The sequence below is a fragment of the Loxodonta africana genome, chromosome 6, assembly GCF_030014295.1.
Source record: "Loxodonta africana isolate mLoxAfr1 chromosome 6, mLoxAfr1.hap2, whole genome shotgun sequence".
NCBI classification, from domain to species: Eukaryota; Metazoa; Chordata; class Mammalia; order Proboscidea; family Elephantidae; genus Loxodonta; species Loxodonta africana.
In genome coordinates, this window is record NC_087347.1 from 77,610,343 (window position 1) to 77,629,919 (window position 19,577).

The following is a 19,577-nucleotide window of genomic DNA, read 5'->3' on the forward strand; positions in this document are numbered from 1 at the left end:
ATCTGCAAGGCCAAGCAATTTTATAAACTTTGTTTGGAATTTGTATTCTTACAATTATTGCCTGTTTTTTTTTTTTTTTTCTTTGAAGGATTTTTTTTAATCTTTTTTTTCTACTTGTAACTTATATTCAAGGTAAACAAAAATTTAGCAATGACAAAAAATTTGAAGAAACCAAGATTATCACATTTGACTCTTAATATTTGGTTCATTTTCTTCTAGTTTTTTTTTCCATATGTGATAAGGGATATAAACATAAAACAGACATAAGTATATATATATCATTATATATGTAACTGCTGCTATGTAAGGAACAGAGTATTTTAAATAACAGATGCTTCATTGTCATATATTGCCTTTGTCTCTCAAGAAAATTTTGTACTCTGCTTTTATCTTCTCCCCCCTCCACCCCAAAATATCTACAGTAAAAGAAAGAAAGGGTAAAAGAATGTCAATTGATAAAAATTAGGTCAGAGGGAAGGATTAACATATGGTAGGTCTGGAGAAATTAATTGATTCTGTGGTATAGCTGTGATTATTTCTAAAGCAGTCAAGTTTTTTTTTTTTTTAGTCAAGTTTGCAGACCACCTTGAGGTCTCCATAGCTTAGTAACTTGGCATAATTTCCTCAGGTCTTTCCTGTTGGGAATTATTGATTTGTTGCACATCAATATCCATGTAGCAGAATGTCCCCTTCTCAAATACATTAAAAATATATAATTATGAGGGCAGGGGCTGGTGTAACTATCTCTTGCAAAATTATACATTTAGATATTTTAAGAAAATTACATGCTTATAAATTCAAGTAGCTTATTGATTTGTTGAAGTCTGGATTTCTCAGTAAATGATTATTGGATAACAGTTTAATATATTCCCTGAATATAGGAATGGATTTCGTAGCCCTTACTGCAATCTAAACTCCATTAGGACTTAATTGAAGGAGGTAAATATTCATAAGGTTTGTTTTCTCCAGAGCAGAAGGTGGAAACTTTTTGTGTGGTCACGTTGAGGCAGAGGCAAGCATGAAGGCAGCAGTAATAATGATGATGACGATGTGATGATGATGTCTTACATTTGCAAAGCACTCCACACTGCACTTTTACATATACCAAAAAATCCTGTTGCCGTTGAGTTGATTCTGACTTACAGTGACCCTATGGGACAGAGTAGAACTCACCCATAGGGTTTCTAAAGAGGAGCTGGTGGATTTGAACTGCTGACTTTTTGGTTAGCAGCTGTAGCTCTTAACCACTACACCACTTTGTTGTTGTTGTTAGGTGCTGTCGAGTTTGTTCCAACCCATAGCGACCCCACGTACAACAGAAAAAACACTGCCTGTACTGCACCATCCTCACGATCACTGTTATGCTTGAGCCCACTGTTGCAGCCACTGTGTCAATCCATCTTGTTGAGGGTCTTCCTCTTTTTCACTGACCCTCTACTTTACCAAGCATGATGTCCTTCTCCAGGGACTGACCCCTCCTGATAGCATGCCCAAAGTAAGTGAGTCGTAGTCTCACTATCCCTGCTTGTAAGGAACATTCTGGTTGCACTTTTTCCAAGATAGATTTATTCCTTCTTTTGGCATATGTATTCTTTTGGCATGGTATATTCAATATTCTTCATTAACAACACAGTACAAAGGTGTCAATTCTTCGGTCTTCATTATTCACCCTCCAGCTTTCGCACGCATATGAGGCAATTGAAAACACCAGAGCTTGGGTCAGGCTCACCTTATTCTTCAAGGTGACATCTTCGCTTTTGAATATTTTAAAGAGGTCTTTTGCAGCAGATTTGCCCAATGCAATGTGTCTTTTGAATTCTTGACTGCTGCTTCCATGGGTGTTGATTGTGAATCTAAGTAAAATGAAATCCTTGACAACTTCAATCTTTTCTCACAGTTTAGGAGGATAGAAGTCTGAATTCAGGGCGCCAACTCCAGGGAAAGTCTTTATGTCTCTTCTTGGCTCTGGCAGAAAGTCCTTGTCATCAATCTTCCCCTGGTCTGGGAGCTTCTCAGCACAGGAACCCTGGGTCCAAAAGATATGCTCTGCTCCTGGCTCTTCTTTCTTGGTGATAGGAGGTCCCTCTCCTCTCTGCTCACTTATCTCTTTTATATCTCCAAAGAGATTGACTCAAGATACACCTAAACTGTAGATTGTGTCCTGCCTCATTAACACAACTGCTTCTAATCCTGCCTTACAAACATCATAAAAAAAAAAAAAAATCATAGAAGGTAGGATTTACAACACATAGGATAATAACAGATCAACAAATGGATGACAACCACACAATACTGGGAATCATGGCCTAGCCAAGTTGACACACATTTTGGGGGACACAGTTCAATCCATCACATAGGCCTTATGGAGATCACTTTATTTTTTTGAGCCTATTCCTTCTTCTATAACCAGACCAGTTGCTGTTGAGACACCAATGTGTGTCAGAGTAGAACTGTGCTCCCCAGGGTTTTCAATGGCTGATTATTTTGAAAGTAGATCATTAGGTCTTTCTTCCAAGGTACCTCTGGATTGACTTGAACCTCCACCTTTTTGTTAGCAGCTGTATACATTAACAGTTTACACCACCATGGAACTCCCCTTACATAAAATGAGACAAATGGTATGCCCATTCTAACTCACAAGCTTGTTGAGAGGATTGAGTGGACTTATATATAACAGGGAGCCCTAGTGGCACAACCTGACCAATAAGCAACACCATGATAAATGGAGAAAAGATTGAAGTTGTCAAGGATTTCATTTTTCTTGGATCCACAGTCAACGTCCATGGAATCGGCAGTCAAGAAATCAAAAAATGCATTGCATCGGGCAAATCTACTGCAAAAGACCTCTTTAAAGTATTCAAAAGCAAAGATGTCACTTGAAAGAATAAGGTGCACCTCACCCAAGCCATGGTATTTTCAATTGCTTCATATGCATGCAAAAGCTGGACCATGAATAAGAAAGACCAAAGAAAAATTGACACTTTTGTATTGTGTTGTTGATGAAGAATACCTAATATACCATGGACTGCCAAAAGAAGAAATAAACCTATCTTGGAAGAAGTGCAACTGGAATGCTCCTTAGAAGCAGGGATGGTGAGACTACATCTCACATAATTTGGACACGTTTTCAGAAGGGATCAGTCCTAAAGAAGGACATCATGCTTGGTAAAGTAGATGGTCACCGAACAAGAGGAATATCCTCAATGAGATGGATGAACACAGTGACTCCAACAATGGGCTCAAGCATAACAATGATTGCGAGTATTTTTTTTTTTATTGCAAAGGACTGGGGAGTGTTTTGTTCTGTTGTACATGGGGTTGCTATGAGTCAGGAACAACTCAACGGCACCTAACAACAGCAACAGCAAACTGTGAGAAAATAAACTTCTGTTTTTTTTTTTTTTTCTTTAGAGCCAGTCACTTGCTGTGTTTCTGTTATAGCAGCACTGGATAACTAAGACAGCTACACAGGTAGTAATTGGAAGATCTGGCATTTGAACATAGTTCTCTTTCTACTCTATTATACTGCCTTTGGGGGATTCCTCTGCCCTCCATGGTGAGAACCAGGAGAGGGAAGTATTGGGCATTGGAGTGCCTGCACACTGAACTGGATTTGAGCAGCATCCAATCTGAGCTGAAAGAGTCAGCGCATTGTCACTGGCCCATGGATACTGAAGCCTGGGACAAAAATCCACTGGCCAAAAGTAATATCCCCAGCTGTAATAACTGTTGCTGTAGGATCATCTCCATTCCTGACTTCTTCTGCTCTAGTACAATGACTTCTAGCAGAAGTTCCCAGAGGGAGGGACAGTGGACGAGGGATTGGGGGAGCGAAGCAAAAAGGAAGGTAGGTTCTGTGTCTTGTGTGTAAAAACAGATTACTAGGGCCAAGTGGCTTGCCTTTAGTTGGGTGGTTAATTTGGGCATCTATGAAAACTCCTCAGGCAAAAGGGGCCCCATAGATTCTTGAGCATTTAGAGTTGACAGTTGACTGGAAAAGAGTACATCTTTATTTTCTTTAAGTTGTAACTGAAAGTTAACACACCTTTAAATTATGAAGAAACCCTGGTGGCGCAGTGGTTAAGAACTTGGCTGTTAACCAAAAGGTCAGCAGTTTGAATCTGCCAGCTGCTCCTTGGAAACCCTATGTGGCATTTCTACTCTGTCATATAGGGTCTCTATGAGTCAGAATTGACTCGATGGTAACGGGTTTGGTTTTTGGTTAAATTATGAAAGTAACAATAAACCACAGTAACATTTGCAATACCTGTGATTTTGTCACTAGTAGAAATCACAAGTATTTTTATGTTACCTTACAGTTGTAGATATCTCAAAATACTCATTGCTGCTTTAGAATTATGGCAGTTATACCTGCCACCAGCTTGTTATTTATTGTGTTTGTAAAGAAGCAATATCACAAATATTTGAATGTATTTTGACATTGAAGGTTTCCTTTGTCATTCTATGTATTTTACTTCATGCATCCAAAAATTATTCTCAATTCTGAGTTAACTGTGGTAATGACATATATATATCCAAATTTCCTAGGGCATCCTCTCAAAAAATACACAGTTCAAGATAAATAAAACCACATAAAATCCATGTCTTCATTATAACTAGAAAACAAACATCCATTCAAATCCAAATTGCCTGATTGAGAAAATAAGTAAATATATTGTAGATAATGGAAGCCAGGTTTCATATTATCAGAGAGGCGAGTTACAAATATGGAAAGGGGGAGGCTAGAATGAACCCTGTGGAGTTGGATTAGAATTGGAGGAATCAATCTCAAGTTGTGGTTTTTAACATGGTTAGGTAGATTTTGATATAAATAACTTTCTAAATCTAACTGATGAGCAAGAAGCATGACACTCCAATGTCAGTGAACATACCAAGTGGCTCAGATCCTGATTTCTAAATATTATTTTCTACTAAAAGGAACCAGGGCTCTTTGGAAAAAGTAATTTCAGTGCTGAGTCTGGGAAAGTCCAAGAGAACTTGGAGCATCTTGCACTACATGGTAAGGAAGTGCTAAAGTATTTTGAGAACATATCAAAAGTACATAGGAGCCAGCTTGAAGGGGCTCCCATTGGCATGGTATGGGGCAACCTGAGAATCAAAACCAATAGTGATAATAATGTATTTGAATAAAATATGAATCCACGAGTCCACTCTGATATAAATAAATGAAAGAAGAAATAAATGGGGGTAGAGGAAAAGCTTTTCATAGGGTAGAATGGCAACTAATAAATGTAGAAGGAAAGATGCGATTGGAAAATCACCAATTGGCAACCAACATAGAATTTAGTTGTTTCAGGCAAGAACAATCAATAGATTCTTAAATATATATATATTTTCTTAAGTATATATATTCTTAAGTATATATATATACACACACACACAATTTTACTGTGCTTTACGTGAAAGTTTACACAGTAAATTAGGTTCCCCTTTAACAATTTTTATACGAATTGTTCTATGCCATTGGTTACAATTTTTACAAAGTGTCAGCATTCTCGTAGCTGTGGCCCCATGTGGTGTGTTATATATGTGCATATATGCACAGTACACACAAACAAGTGTGTACATATGCCTACAGATACACCTATATATGCATGTGTATTTACTAGCATATGTCTTCCTATATACATATATACATCCATATCTACCTACATAACCACACACGTATTTTTTGGTTGTTTTCACTGTTGTTTCAAAATTGTATGTGTTATAGCATTTACCAAAATTGTCCCTTTTTCTCAGATACTTCTTAGAGTCTTTATTTACCTTGGTCTTGCCTTTCCCATCACCAAAAGTTATAAGTGTCTGCTATCAGAAAGTGATGCCCCCGCCTTCTCCCTCCCATCCCTGGTAACCATCAAAGAACTTTGCTTTCTGTGTGTATCTATTCTTGACTTTTTATAATAGTGGGTGATCAACAGATTCTTAATCAATATTGCAGTAGTACACCTTCTTGGGAATACTTTGGTAAGCATTATTTTACGTTTCTACATACACTTTCATTTAACAAAGCTATTTTTTTTTTTTATTTCTTATGGAAAAATTAATGATCCAAACTTGTAAGAATTTTCTTGGTGATCACTTCGAGTAGTCCAAATTAGTAATAACCCATTTATAGCACATTCTTTTTCATACCATTAATAATGGCAATTTATTTTTGTCCTTTGAATGTTTACCTTTTTTGTTGTGTTTGTGGATTTGTGCGTGTTTTGAACAGTCAGAAGTTATTTAGAGAGAAGAGCTCTAACAGCTAATAATGCTTGGTTTTAAAAACAATGCAAAATTTGGCAAAAATAAAATTTTTCTTGGATTAAAATAAAAGAAAGATCAATGGATGCTAAAACTATTGGACGAAATTCTGATGAAAAACAGTATTCACAGAATCTCAAAGAATCTCTCCGCAAGATACTCACTAATCAAAAAGAGAACAATAGTAATTTCACAGTCGAGTAATCTGACAGGCATCATTTTACCCGTGATCAAAATGAACATCACCAGTCATGGCACAAACTAACAACATCATGTGCCTCCTGGTGCAGTGCCCTGAGAAGGACACAGCAGCACTTCTGTGTATAACCACAGCTCATTACAGGGAAAGACCTGCAAATTGTTCCAAATAAATGGCCTATACTCTTCATAAAAGAAAAGACAGAGGAACTGTTCCAGATTAAAGGAGATTAAGGAGACATGGCGGAGCCCTGGTGGCACAGTGGCTAAGAGCTCGGCTGCTAACGAAAAGGTCAGCAGTTCCAATTCACCAGCTGCTCCTTGGAAACTACATGGGGCATTCCTACTCTGTCCAATAGCGTCACTACGAGTTGGAATCGACTCAATGGCAACAGGCATGCAGGTATAAAGAGACATGGCAGCTGAATGTACCATGTGACTCTGGATCTGAAAAATATGTGTATTTTTCTTTTGCCATAAATAACATTATTAGGTCCACTAATGAAATTTGAACAATATCTGTAGATGAAATCAATAATATTGCATTAACATTAATTTACCAACTGTACTATGATTGTTCTTATTACTTTTAATGTTCAGCGTTTTAGGAAATATACACTGAGGTATTTAAAGATTAAGGAGCATCATGTCTTCAACTTACTCTCAAACAGGTCAGAAAAATAACAATAGTAAGTATATAAATAAATTAATTAAAATCATATAAAAAGAATGAAAGTGAAATGTGGCAAAACGTTAATATTTGGGGAACCTGGGCTGTACTATTCTTGCAACTTTTCAGTAAGTTTGAAATTATTTCAAAATAAAAAGTTTAAAAATTGACAATGGAATTTTTTTTTTTTCCAGTGAGAATTCATTAGACTGCTTCAGGTTCCATGTAAAAAGAGGTAAGAGGCGCTGGACTTCAGAATTTAGTGACTTTGGGCACCAAGTTATTTGCCTTCTACTCTTGATAAGCTCACCTCCACAACCACTGAAGAAAAACAAAAGTTGAAACCAAAGCAGTTGGCTTCCTTCTTACTCATCCTCCCTAACCACCCCACTACCCAAAAAAAAAAAAAAAAAACTGTCCCATTCCCTACCCGGTTTTTCCCTGGTGACAGACAAGTGGAGAGGAACTTTCTAGTTCTAATATTGGGCTCACGTTAAAACTTGTTGCTGCCCACATTAGGTACACCTCTGTGTTGAGGGTCATCTTCAGATGCTGGTGTCCCAGCCAGCTGCCTGAATCCTAGCGACTGCCAACCCTGTCCTAGAGTTCAGCAAAGCCCGTCCCTGAAGAATGAACAAATCTGTCTTGGAAAAAGTACAGCCAGAATGCTCCTTAGAAGCGAGGATGGCAAGACTTTTTCTCACATACTTTGGACATGCTACCAGGAAGGACCAGTCCCTGGAGTAGGACTTCATGCCCTGTAAAGTAGAGGGTCAGCAAAAAAAGAAGAAGACCTTCAATAAGATGGATTGACACAGTGGCTGCAATAATGGGCTCAAGCATAGCAATGATTGTGAGGATGGCTCAGGACCAGGCACTGTTTTGCTCTGTTATACATGGGGTGGCTATGAGTTGGAACCGACTTGACAGCATCTAACGACAACAACAACAACAACCCCAAATGTCATTGTCCAGAGGGCTGGTTCTTTTTCAGTCACTAAAGTTCACATTCCTGTAGGTCATAGAACCAAGACCAGCCACAAACCAGCACATATTTTTGACCACTAGTGGTATTTTAGCCAAGATACCACCTCTGAGCTGCAGCCCCTTTCAGGAGAGCCACTGGAACATGGCCTGCACACAGAGCCAGTTGATGTCCAATTGGTTCATTGACCACTGAAAAACTAAATGAGTAACAGCAACTAATTGGGCTAGCTCGACCACACTCTGCCAGCTGCGGTCACCTCGATTCAGATTTGGGGCATTGACCTTAGTTGCTTGGGTCGTTTATCTTTTGTGACTTACAATTTATCTCATGACACACTGCTTAGTAGGGGTGTAAATCTCTTGGTTTAAGGCAGTAGTGCAGGGGTTAGTAGTTCAGGCCACTATAGCAAGTGAATAGATCCCCCAACTATCATCCAAAAGCCCTTGTGCAAATCACTTATCCTTTCTGACTCTCCATTTTCCCATCTGTGTCGTAACAATAATAACACCTACCTTAGAGAATTGTTGGTGAAATTAACTGACTTAATGCCTGGTACACAGAAAGACCCTATTATCATTATGGCAGGATCAATTACTCCCATTTTGCAAGGCATCTGCTATATGTTTTCCTCATATCTAGGTAGTCTAAAGCAGGGTTTCTCACCCTTAGCATTTTTGGTATTTTGGGCTAGATAATTCATTGCTGTGGGGGTGTCCTGTATATTGTAGAATATTTAGCAGCATCCTCTATACACTAGATGCCAGTAGCACTTCCCCCTCTAGTTGTGACAACCAAAATATCTCCAGACATTGACAAATCTCTCCCAGGGAGCAAAATTGCCCCTAGTTGACAACCACTGGTGTAGAGCTGCCTTGTCTTGGGGGTCCAAAATTTCACAGCACCTAGAGCTGCTTCATAGGCAACTCATTCACAGTAGTAATGAACGTTGATAGTGGGTGTTGATGAGTGTTTATTTCTTTTTATAGCCTTACCAGAAAAGTTTTGAATTATGTGTAAAACAGCTAGGTTTAATTTCTCTGATTTTTTTTTAATGCCTTTATGTCATCAGGAGAACAGGAGACAGTGAACAAAGCCAAATTTATATATGACAACATTTGTGAATTTGTTGTTGTTGTTAGGTGCCTTCAAGCCAGTTCCAGCTCATGGAAACCCATCTGCAACAAAACGAAACACTGCCCAGTCTTGCACCATCCTCACAATCGTTGTTATGCTTGAGCCACTGTGTCAACCCATCTCCTTATCTCCTATCTCATTGAGGGTCGTCCTCTTTTTGGCTGACACTCTACTTTACCAGGCATTATGTCTTGGGGACTAGTCCCTCCTGATAACATGTCCAAAGTATGTGAGACGAAGTCTTCCCATCTTTGCTTCCAAGGAGCTTTCTGGCTGTACTTCTTCCAAGGCAGATTTGTTCATTCTTCTGGCAGTCCATGGTACAGTCAATATTCTTCACCAACACCATAATTCAAAGGCATCAGTTCTTTTTCAGTCTTCCTTATTCATCATCCAGCTTTGACATTCATATGCAGCGATTTAAAACGCCATGGCTTGGGTCAAGTGCACCTTAGTCCTTAAAGTGACATCTTTGTTTTTTAAGGCTTTAAAGAGGTCTTTTGCAGCAGATTTTTGCCATATACAATGTGTCTTTTGATTTCTTCCCTGCCGTTTCCGTGGGTGTTAATTGTGGATCCAAGCAAAATGAAATCCTTGAAGACTTCAGTATTTTCTCCATTTATCATGATGTTGCATATTGGTCCAATTATGAGGATTTTTGTTTTCTTTATGTTGAGGTGTAATCCATACTGAAGGCTGTAGTTTTTGATCTTCACCAGTAAGTGCTTCAAGTCTTCTTCACTTTCAGCAAACAAGGTTGTGTCACCTGCGTATGGCAGGTTGTTAAGAGTTTTCTTCCAATCCTGAAGCCACGTTCTTCTTCATATAGACCAGCTTCTTGGATTATTTGCTCAGCATACAGATTGAATAAGTGTGATGAAAAGATACAACCCTGACACACACCTTTCCTGACTTTAAACCATGAAGTATCCCCTTGTTCTGTTGGAATGGCTGCCTCTTGGTCTATATACAGTTTCCTTATGAGTACAACTAAGTGTTCTGGAATTCCCATTCTTGACAATGTTATTCATAATTTATTATGATCCACACAATCAAATGTCTTTGTGTATAGTCAATATAACACTGGCAAACATCTTTCTGGTATTAACTGCTTTCAGCCAAGATCTGTCTGATATCAGCAAAGATATCCCTCGTTTCATGTCCTCTTCTGAATCCAGCTTGAATTTCTGGCAGTTTCCTGTTGATGTACTACAACTGCCTTTGGGTGATCTTCAGCAAAATTTTACTTGCGTATGGTATTAATGATATTGTTCAATGATTTCCCCATTCTGTTGGATCACCTTTCTTTTTTATTGTGCTTTAGTTGAAGGTTTACAGAGCAAATTACTTTCCTATTATACAATTAATACACATATTGTTTTGTGACATGGGCTGCTGACCCCTCGATGTGTCAACACTCTCCCCTTCTTGACTTTGGGTTCCCCATTTCCATTTGTCCAGCTTTCCTGCCTTCTCGTTCTTGCCCCTGGGCTGGTGTGTCCATTTAGTCTTACATACATGGTTGAGCTATGTGTATCGTTGTTTGTTTTATGGACCTGTGTAATCTTCAGCTGAAGGGTGGACCTCAGGAATGACTGCAGTACTGAGTTAAAAAGGTATCCAGGGGCCATATTCTCAGTGTTTCTCCAGTCCCTGTCAGCCCAATAAGTCTGGTCTTTTTTGTGTGTGTGTGTGAGTTTGAATTTTGGTCTACTTTTTTCTCCAGCTCTGTCCCGAGTCCTCTATTGTGATCCGTGTCAGAGCAGTTGGTGGTGGTAGCTGGGCACCATTTAGTTGTGCTGGACTCAGTCTGGTGGAGGTTGTAGTAGTTGTGGTCTATTAGTCCTTTGGACTAATCTTTTCCTTGCATCTTCAGTTTTCTTTATTCTCCCTTGCTACAGATGGGAGGGGACCAGTGTAGTATCTTAGATGGCCGCTCTGGGTCACCTTTCTTTGGAATGGGCACAAATATGGATCTCTTCCAGTCAATTGTCCAGGTAGCTGCCTTGGCATAGATGTTGAGTACTTCTAGTGCTGCATCCATTTGTTGAAACATCTCAATTGATATTTCGTCAATTCCTGGAGACTTGTTTTTTTGCCAATGCCTTCAGTGCAGCTTGGACTTCTTTCTTCAATACTATCAGTTCTTGATCGTATGCTACCTCCTGAAATGGTTGAACGTTGACCAATTCTTTTTGGTAGGGTGACTCTGTGTATTCCTTTCATCTTCTCTTGATGCTTCTGGCATCATTTAATATTTTCCCCATAGAATCCTCCAATATCGCAACTTCAGGCTTGAATTTTTTATTCAGTTCTTTCAGCTTGAGAAATGTTGAGCATTTTCTTTTCTTTGAGTTTTCTAACTCCACGTATTTGCATGTTACTATAATACTTTACTTTGTCTTATTGAGCCTCTCTTTGAAATCTATTCAGCTCTTTTTTACTTTATCATTTCTTCCTTTCCCTTTAGCTACTCTACTTTCAAGAGCAAGTTTCAGAGTCTCTTCTGACATCCATTTTGGTCTTTTTCTTTCCTGTCTTTTTAATGATCTCCTGCTTTCTTCATGCATGATGTCCTCCCATTATGGTCTGGTCTTTGGTCATTAGTGTTCAGTGCAACAAACCTATTCTTGAGATGGTCTCTAAAGGTGGTCCTTTGGCTTCTGTGGACTTGTTCTAATTTTCTTCAGCTTCATCTTGAACTTGCATATGTGCAATTGATAGCCTGTTCCACAGGTGGCCCCCAGCCTTGGTCTGACTGATGAATTTAGAAATTATCAAGTTATTTCTCACAGCATTTGTGAGGCCTGGATTCTGGCTGAGGCTTTTGAGTTTGAGTCTCTGTGGGTTCCTCCGGGGTTGCCCTTCAGGTTGGTGGTCAGCTGACACACTACAGAATCCAGAATATAAAAAAAAAGAAAATCCATGGTCCCCAGGATTCCTGGTTGACCAAGTCAGGGATGATAATGACAACTATGGTTTACTGAATGCTTACAATAAATATTTGTCTCATTTAAACCTCACAACAAAATTATCTCCATTTTATAGAAGAGAAAATGAATTTAGAGAAGCAGTCCAAGATATAGTTAGTAGTGATGTTTCTGGGACTGAAAACCCACCCACTCTGATTCCAAAGTCTGAGTTTGTAATCCCTATCCTCCACTGCTACCTGGATTCCCATGTAACTCTAGGAGTCTGGGCTACATATAAACTTCTTTACAGCACCAGTACCTTTCTCGATACTTGGCATTAATCAAAAACAAGTTGCCATCGAGTCAATTCTGGCTCATAGAGACCCCGTGTGTGTCAGAGTAGAACTGTGCTCCATGGCTGATTTTTCAGAAGCAGATCACCAGGCCTTTCATCCGAGGTGTCTCTGGATGGACTGGAACCACCAACCTTTGGATTACCAGCCAAACATGTTAAATGTTTGCACCACCCAGGGACTCCTGGCATTAAGCAGATACTCAATAAACAATGTAGAAGGAGAGAATGAAGAGAGGAAGGGAAGAAGGAAGCTCCCACTCTAGCTCCAGGGTACCAGTGAAAATTGAATTAGTCTTTGAACCCTCTGAATCATCATGGCAAATTGATATTAGTAATTATAATAATACTCATACTTCCCATTTAGATAATTATAAAAACATTGAAAGGTACTCATGAAATACTTATCTGGCTTAATTTCTAGCATATTTCTGTCAGCTAAGTAGGGTAGGTATCACACTCATTTGGTAAAGCGATTTGCATAAACTCATTTGCTAGAAAGTGGCTAGAACTAAAACTTAGATCTCTGGACTCCGAACTGTGTAAAATGGCTCAAAAGGAATGAAGAAAGGAAGACTAATTTTCACTTGCTGTGCAGAATGCTTAGTAGTAACCGCTTGCCAGCAGCTATAGGAAAATAATGCAACTCAATTGCTGTCCTTGTTCACTTCTGCTTCTTTCAACTTTCTCTTCTTGTGTTTCTTTTCCTAGCAAAAGATTTAAAGTGAGATTCTTTGTTTTCATTTCTCTTATTACCTTCCTCTGTTCTTAAAAAAAGAAAAAAGAACAGAAAATAATGTTTCAAAGTCATTGTGAGGCATAGTATTTATAAGAAATGCGAAGTTATTTCTAGACACTTCTTCCCACATCTCTTGCTTTCATTTCTACATGACTCCAGAAAAGGCTTCCTTTTAGAAAGCTAGTCAACCACACTGACAGGAATTTGTAGAATCTTTATTTACTTTTGACTCATTGCAATCATGACCTAAGTTGAATCAACAACTGAGTTGTTAGCCAAAGTATATCAAATAGAGAGTATTTAGCAATAACCTTCTAAATTATTCTCTTTTGGGGATTCTCTTGCACAAGCTTTTTCTTTTTCTAAATTTTATTTTATTTTTTTGTTGTCGTTGAGAACAACATACAGCAAGACATACACCAATTCAACAGTTTCTACATGCACAATTCTGTGACATTGATTATATTCTCCAAGTTGTGCAACTATTCTCACCCTCCTTTTCTGAGTTGTTTCTTGAGGGCACTGGGTTTGGTTTTTTCATTAACATAAACTCACTGCCCCCTGAGGTTCCTATCTAATCTTTCAAGTTGCTGTTGTCAATTTGATCCCATATAATAGTTCTTAAAAGAGTATAATTCTCAAGGTAGACATTTTTTACTAGTTAAGCTAAACTATTGTTTGGTTTTAATATGACTTCAGGGGATATTTTCGGTTTAAGGTTTAAAGATTATCTCAGGGCAATAGTTTCAGGGGTTCATTTACCCTCCATATCTCTAGGAAGTCTGGGGTCTAGGAAAATTTGAAACTCTACCGTTTAGTTTTTCTGGTTTCATGGCAAAGGAGGCAGTTGTTCATGGAGACAATTAGCTACATATTCCACATCCTCTTTTTATTCCTGACTCTTGTTTTTCCTTTTTTGTTCCAGGTGAGTAGAGACCAATGGTTGTGCCTTGGATGGCTGCTTGCAAGCTTTTAAGACCCCAGGCACTACACAACGAGCTAGGTAGAAGGTAGAACAGAAGCACGAAACATGTTATTAGGCCAATTAACTGGGACATCCCATGAAACCATGACCCTAAACCTCCAAACCAAGGAACCAAATCCTATGAGTTGTTCAGTTGTACTAACACAAGCTTTCTTAACACTGATGGCAGACAGAACATGTATGTCCCTTGTACATTTAAATATTGTAAACCTGGTTAACTTACATTTAATTTAATTTGTATCTTTTTATTGAAGTAAAAAATTCTCTTTTCAACTCAAGTGGCCTTTCAGAGATTTCTCTTGCACTTTTCTTTAAGAAAAGTGAGCATTTAGGTCTAATGATACCAACTAATTTGTATGAATACAGAATTATGTTTCTGTGCAAAAAAATGCTCTAGTTGGGCACCCAGAATTTGGAAAAATTAAAAACAAAAATGTGGAACCCAGTGGACCATACATGAAATGTGGTTACATTTAACAAAACAAAAACAAAACACTCTTTGGAATGTCTGATTAATAGTAAGGAATAATAATAAAGATGATGATGGTGGTGATGATGATGATGAATTAGTTGAAATGGTATTCATCATCCTGGCTGAAGAAGCTCCTCCACCGCCTACATTTCCCTTCATCTGCTTCTTGTAGGAGGGAGGGGGCCCGTGGTACCCAGCCTACACTGGGAAGTGAAACAATGAGACATGGAAAAGCTCCTGTGCTTCCTTTTTGCAGATTCATCTGGACAGTCTCCTAGGAACCTAACCTCTCTGACCCTCCTAGTAAAGGCGTGGCAACTGCTCTTATATAGGAAAGCACCGCTGTTTTTTTTTTTTTTTCATATTTAGTTCTAAAGATAAAAGTCTCTCTGCTTGCTTTTCTCACTCTTTTATATCTCAAATGAGATTTGCTTTAGACACAACCTAACTTGTAGATTGAGTCCTGCTTCATTAACATAACTGCCTCTAATCTTGCTTCATTAACCTCATAGTCAGGATTTACAACACATAGGATAATCACATCAGGTGACAAAATGATGGACGATCACACAATACTGGGAATAATGGCCTAGCCAAGCTGACACATGTTTTGGGGGGGCACAATTGAATCCATGATTAATTATTTCCCATTCCTCCTATGTTTATTGTGCCAATATGCTTCCTGACAGTACTGGCAGGTTAGGAATTATTTTAAAAGCTATGGTTCATTTATGATCACTGCATCCCAAAAAGGCCATTGCCATTGAGTTGATTCTGGCTCATATCGACCCTGTAGGACAGAATAGAGCTTCCCCATAGGGTTTCCAAGGCTGTAATCTTCATGGAAGCTGACTGTCACATTTATCTCCAGTGGAGGAGCTGGTGGGTTAGAACTGCTGACCTTTCTGTTAGCAGCTGAGCGCTTAACCACTACACAACCAGGGCTCCTTGATCACTGCATGGAAACTCCCAGTTGGAAAAGACTATATATTGTGTGCTGACCATAATTTGTAGTCACAAGGTTTTAAAGAAAGCTTAGACTATAGATGGAATGCAATGTATAGATGTGAAAAGTTGTGTTTAAACCTTCAAACTTTCAGTATATTTCTTTCAGTAGCAGTTATCTTTGAGCACAAGAAAAAGATCCGAGTTTTTTAAGACTATCCCTTAAGAAAGTGATATTTGTTACAAGGAAAGTGTTTTAAGACCAGTTCACATTTTCCCCTCATTTGAAATATATGAAGCAATGATTTATCTTCTTGTATTTAAACACTGACTTTGGTCTAAAAATTTGGCATACTTTTCAAATCTTAAAAACAAACAAAAAATTACGAAGATAATACAATATTTAGCTTTCATTTCATACAGCATCTAGCCAGGGATATTTTTAGAGCACCTAATACACACACACATGCCCCCATATATGTGTGTGTGTGTGTATATATATAATATATATATATATATAATATATATATATTCTAACACACAGTACCTGTCCCTGAGTTAATAATGTAGAGGGCCATTTCAGAGCTATTTGTGGAATCCTAAACTGATTTTTGAAGTCCCTAGCCAGTGTAAATGATTAACATGCTTAGCTGCTAACCAAAAGGTTGGAGGTTCGAGTCAACCCAGAGGTGCCTCAGAAACAAGGTCTGGCAATCTGCTTCCAAAAAAATCAGCCATCAAAAACTCTATGGAGCACAGTTCTACTCCAACACACATAGGGTCCCCATGAATAAAAATAGACTTGATAGCAGCTGGGTTTTTTATACTGATTTTTAATTTGAAAATGTGTTTTATACATACTTTGCCCCCAAATGCTAAAAATCAAACCACTGAGACAGAAGACCACATCACCATTTGAATCATAGAGCTTTTAACAAGGCCTGCCAGGATTTAGTGGCAGAGGCCACAGGAGCAAGAAAACCATCTTCCACCTTTTCCCATTGTATTTTAAGAGTCCAATTAAAACCAGAGCCTGACTAGGCCAGTAGCCCATGGCCTTTCAGGTGAAATACCAACCCACTGGGCCATAAAATAGGTAGTAAAGACCTGAAGGAGATTTATCACTATCATTTCAGGATCTAGGGATCAAATTTACAGTGTAAGGAATTTCCCTATTTCCTTACAACCTAGAAGGCATTTTTCCTAACCAGTTTAGAGTGGATGTGCACATCCATGTAAACTAACATCTGATAATATTGGTAAAGCAAACAGACAATCAGTTCTGCAGTTGGTACAAATCTGTGGTTCCAGGAAGAAACTTACCTGAGATCCTTATTCTTCTTGGAAGTTGCCCCCACCCTGGCCTCCATTTAATTCTAAGATTTATAAAAAAAAAAAAAAAAGATGATGTCAAATAGGCACAGAGAGAATAACAGCTAAGTGTAAATTTAATTGTGACTTGAGGGTGCTAAAAAAGCATTAGAAGTGGGAACTGGTGGAATTTAAGGCAAGACTGGGTGAACAGCAAGATCATTTTTGTCATAAGAATGACCCAGCTCCCACCACTACCTTTGAAAATATTTCATGTCTTCATAGTAACAGTTGACAATAGCTTGAAAGACAACTTGATTAGTTATACAAGAGTGAGGAAAATCAAAGAAAGTTTGAAGGTAGACTTGACAAACGAAGGAATAAGTGACAAAACTCAGCCATCAGTTACCTTGTTAAAGATGAATTGGGAGGCGGCAGCTCTTTACGCAGTTGCTTGGACTATTGTCATCTTGCTGCTGTGCGCAGGGGAAGGAAGAGTTGTGCCACGCTGACCACGCTGATTTTCTTGAGGTTGAGGTGCCTGGGCTTCCGTCGAATTCTGAGCACCTACATGTGTGAGGATTTCTCAGCTTCTCTCCTTGCTCTGTGAGTCATGTCCGTTGTGACACTGCGTGATGACTAAATGACTATTTAAAGGGTGAAGGAAGCCAAGAAGCTGTGGGTCATGTGTTTCTAAAGGAATTAGCAGTGTCCTCAGTAGATTTTTATCTAGCAGCTCCTAGAAGGAACTTAAAAATGACCATAACATTTCTTTATCTGTGAGCATGATCTCTTGACCAAACCCAGAGGCTGAAATAATATACATGAAAGCATTTTGTAAACTGCCTAATGCACTGGAAATAAAAGCTGTTTCAATGATTTAATTTTTGAATTATGCTTATTGTTCATGATCTCTAGTTTGTTTCTTTTGCCTGTGTTTTTTTGGTTTGGTGTTTGTTTTTCTTATTTTGCTTATTTAGCAGTCCTTCCCGCCTAAGAGAGTAGGCAGGGAAAATCAGTCAAGGATGATTCTTTTTTTAGCAATTTTTAAAAGATTGGTGAGCAAGGAGATCAAAATAATTTAATGAAATGAGATTTTGGTATTATTTATGGATCTTAATTTGTGTTTTAAGGCACAATAACTCACTTGTTGCCATCGAGTCAATTCTAACTCATAGTGACTGTATAGGACAGAGTAGAACTGCCCCATACTGCCGACCTTTTGGTTAGCAGCTGTAACACTTAACCACTATGCCATCAGAGACCTCTTTATAAGGAGGTCTTGGAACTGAGACCACAGAGAATAGGAATGGATGCTACCCTGGAGCACCCCCAGGGTTGGTGAGTCTGTTTTGCCAGGTTTTCACAGATGACCTGGCATGTCGGGGACTGCAGGTAATGAGGAGATGTGATGGTGCTCTGACCCCTCCCCTGACTGCCACCACACTCCCACATTAGTCACACCTGCAGGTATAAACTCTACTTCACAGATTCTGTTTCCCGCTTCCTTTTAAACCACTTTATCACCATACTTGTCAGATTTCCTAGGCTTCTGAGTTCCTTCTTTGAAAGTTTATTGTGGTTCAGCTGGGATGAGTGAATGAATGATGAATGTGTCTGTCCAGGTAAAGTCTAGTCACTGCCATTTCCCTTTAAATTAAACGGAGATCTTATTTCTCCAACAGAACAAAAAGCCAAGATTGCAATCTACTCAGGTGAAGATTTAGGGTGTTAAAAAAGTGCCAAATATACCAATTCCCCTTTAATATTCTTCATGTGTATTTAAGTCAAAGTAAGACTTATATACAAAACCTTTTAGAGAAATTCTTCGTTGACTTAAATACACATGAAGAGCTGTATAAATAATTAATATTGGATCCTTCCTGTAAGCAGGTTATAGGGGATGGCCTGGGGCCCTTATGTGGTCATGGCAGTGGAGAAGAGAAATTGACTTCCCCATCCTTCAGAAAAAGGCTGTAAAAACAGTGTTTTGCATACTTAATAAGTTTGCCTAGTGGCTGCCTTGTTTAAAAAACTTCCCAAATAGATTTTTTAAAAAAGCAAATGTTTAGACTTATTTGCATATTGGGAGCTAGAATTCTTGCCATCTATCTGGCATATCCCTCAGTTCCAGTCTACCCAACTCAAGGGTTCCGTTTCTGTATGCTGGTACAAATGTTGGACTACTCAATCCCCTTGTCAAATGGTCCATTTTGGTGTTCAGTTAATGGAATCATTTGTTAGTGATGCCTTATCCAGACTGTAACTATACCCACATTCAAATTCACATCTTAAGTGCTAAGTTATCTTTCATTCTATGCCTTTAATATGCAACCTGTGAAAGTGTCTACTTTGTTCAGAACTCTCACTGTATTGGGCTTCTGGTCACCCAAGGTGATATAAAAAATCCAGAACTAAATTGCCATTCAATTTCTTTCCTGATTCCCTTTTAAAAAGAAGATTGCACTTTGGATTTCATTCAAACATAAATTTCAATTTTAATAATTGGATTGTAATGATATGGAATAAGGCTAGAAACTGCCATAGATAAAACACGAAAGGTACGATTGTCCTTCTTTTTCTTCTACATCTATGTGTCTC

At 38.5% G+C, this 19,577-nt stretch overlaps 1 protein-coding gene across 1 annotated transcript in view; it reads right to left on the bottom strand.

The window, feature by feature from the left end:
• DHRS9 (dehydrogenase/reductase 9) overlaps nucleotides 1-17,741 on the bottom strand; it is a 35,712-nt gene extending 17,971 nt beyond the window's left edge. Inside the window, exon 1 of the mRNA XM_003405805.4 lies at nucleotides 17,386-17,741. The gene's annotated coding sequence lies outside the window, so the exon portion shown is untranslated. The remainder of the gene's footprint in view (nucleotides 1-17,385) is intronic.
• Between the last annotated feature and the right edge of the window lie 1,836 nt (nucleotides 17,742-19,577).